The sequence below is a fragment of the Mesoplodon densirostris genome, chromosome 8 (assembly GCF_025265405.1).
Source record: "Mesoplodon densirostris isolate mMesDen1 chromosome 8, mMesDen1 primary haplotype, whole genome shotgun sequence".
In the NCBI taxonomy this organism is placed as follows: domain Eukaryota; kingdom Metazoa; phylum Chordata; class Mammalia; order Artiodactyla; family Ziphiidae; genus Mesoplodon; species Mesoplodon densirostris.
The window spans coordinates 84,358,067-84,361,142 of record NC_082668.1 but is presented as its reverse complement, the minus strand read 5'-3'; positions in this window follow the sequence as shown (position 1 = coordinate 84,361,142).

Genomic DNA, 3,076 nt, shown 5'->3' with positions numbered 1-3,076 from the left:
AAAGTTACCTCTCTGTTTTTCCATTCTCTAGACTTAAACACTATATCACAATTAGCATTTCCCTATGGGATTTGTACTGTCAACAATTGTACCATTGCTCCCTTTTTCATTTGGGGCAATTTTGAGAATCGTTATTCATAAGTGTGCATCCACCATTTTGTTTATTATTTGTCTCCATACTTAGCAATTAAAAATGTCTGATATGAGCACTCCTGCTGTCCGTGGTTCTTAATTTTAGCACTTTTTTTCAAGTTGCTTAATTAGGTCTCAGATTAGAAATGCTGCAGCATTACAAAATGCATTGCCTCTTTTGTTATCAAAGAGATAATTGTTTCTCTGAGATATTTTATTGTAATTTATTATATGGTTTTGTCCAATTTTTTCCATAGCTATTTCAAACATAAACTATTGTGTGCAAAAGACCACATCAGAAAATTTAGAGATTACAAGGATAAGCAAAATATTTAAGCTTTCATGAAACCTAAAATCTACTAGGTGATCTAAGATATTTAACAATCATGCTACATGTCTACACATAATAAATGCTAAAAAGAGAGCAAATCAGCTCTTCCACTAAATTCACTACTGTAAGAATAAAAGCTCAGTAACCACTGACATTCCCATCCTAAATTCACCAGATATATGATCTTGGTTGAGTTACTGGACTTCTTGAAACCTCAATTTCTACATCTTTAAAATGAGGACAACACCAGTGCTTAACTCATAAAGTTGTGAGAACCAAATGAAAAAAAAATCCATGTGAAGCACTTAATACAGCAACAATTACTGTGCCCACTAAATATAAGCCATTACATTTTTATGGTTATATATTTGTATGCCAAAATATCAGAGAGGTGAAAGGACAGATAGACAAACCAATGAAAAACTGAGAAGTAAACTGTTTGGATAGAAGACTAATAATGTTGGGTAAGACCTTGGAAACTTCAGTTCTGGTGATGGGGAAGGAGGAAATAAGTCCTGAAAATAAGAGTTTGAATCTCCTGCCACTTCAGTGGGATGGGGCATCAAAATCTAAATAGGTTTGTAGAATGTAAGGAAATGTGGTATTTCCTGAATGCCTAGGTTGTGGACTCTCAATTAGACTTACTCATATAGTCAAGGTTAATGCCATGGAGAGCTAACTCCCTGCATTTCTGGGTTGCATCATCTAGCCACTCAGCAGCCACTCAGGAAAGTAGATTCCCACACCTTGAATATTGTGGTGTTTGCTTCTAAGTCCAAAGGAGGGAAACCTGGCCCAGGTAAACATTAGACTAGAGAAAGAAGAGGATGTACAAGGTTCTCTGAGAAAACACCCAACTCAAAACTACAAGCAACCGCCCTATCAACATTTTAATCCCTTCTGCTGTGTTTTAATTTTAACTACTTTACTTAGCACTAATCATCTTCTAACATATTATAATTTACTAATTTGTTATGATCATTGTTTATTGCCTATATCTTCTCCATGGCTAAAAACATAAGCTTCATGAAAGTGGAGATCTTCATTTTGTTTACTGATTGATATGTTTTAAGCACCAAGAATATTTCCTGGCAAACAGTAGATGCTCAGTAATATTGTTGAATAAATGAATCCTTGAACTCTTCACCTCTACCTTCTGTCTTGATCCTATACAAGAGTCTGGAACTTTGATATGATGAGTGGAGGTGCCCTAGTAATTACTTACTGAAGTTGAAATTACTATCAATCTAAGTTTTCATACACCTGCATGTAGACTAAAATTCATATATACAATGTAAGTTTTATAATATATTTCAAATCTGTATACTTTTATCTATCTCCACTTCCACTGACTTATGCATATCATCATCTTTCTTCCAGATTTACAATAACATGCCATTTTTCTCCCTGCCTTTTCTCTTGGCTTCTTTCTAGTAGATGGTGTACCTTCAGAATGCAGCCCCTTGCTTCCTTTGTAGTTTCTCCTTCATCAGCATCTCCCAATTCCTCCCACACCCCCGACCTTCACATTGTTTTCAATGACCCTTCTTTCTGCCCACAGCACATTGGAAAGTTTCATTAACCTATTTATCTTTGTAAATTTAGTTATTTTCTGAAATATAAACACAATAATTTCAATTATGATTAGTTTGACTAAAAAATAATTCTAGTTTCTTTTCTCCACTAATAAAGTTAACTTTCAAACTGCGAGAGTTTTTTTTCCAGCTAAATTCACTTCTTAAAACAGATAAACTAAATAAAAATATATCTTACAAAACAAGCTTATAAAGGATTACACCCTCTAGACTTAGACATATAGTCTATGCATGTTTCCTATCTTATTGTGTTAGCATTAAATAATGTTAAACAAACAGCAAAAATTTAATGTAAGTTCAAGTAAATATTTTCAAAAAATAAAAAAATAGTATATTAAATCAAAAATGTAATTCTTATCTTAACCTAATCCTGCATAGATTGGGACATAGTTACTCGCATGTACCAAATTTTAGAAGATAGAATGAGAAATTGTATAAGTGAATTGTCTAACTGCTTGCTTATAATCAGCAACAGATGCTAAGGTCTCATGGAAAAAACAACAATGTATTTTTCCCTTTAGCTTAGGGGACCCCATAGCCTGACACTGTCACACTAACAAAGTTTGTGTAGGAAAAAAAAGGTCTGTTGCTTAGTCACAAAGCCCTAGAGCAGAAAGCATGTGTGCATATGGTTAAACAGATTATCCAGCGATCTTTCCTGTGAGAAGCAGAGCGTATCTCCAATACCTGACCTTATCTGCTTCACATGTGTCCTTTCCCAATGAAATCCCCTGGTAAATAATGGGCATTTACAAGCATTTAAGAATATTTAGTCCTCTGAATGGATGACACATTCTCACTTCTAACAATGTGTATAGCAGTATGAAAGGTAATATCGAAAGGTTAGAGTTAATACTTTGCACTTAAGTATAGGTTCCCACAAGTTATTACTGTTGGTGAGGTGAAGTAAATTTGCTTACCCTCTAAAAATAGAGTAGATTCTTGTTCTAACTCTGGCAAAGCTTTTCTCATTACTGGCTTTCTAAATGAAAGAGGTAAATGATACGCCAGTTTGTAC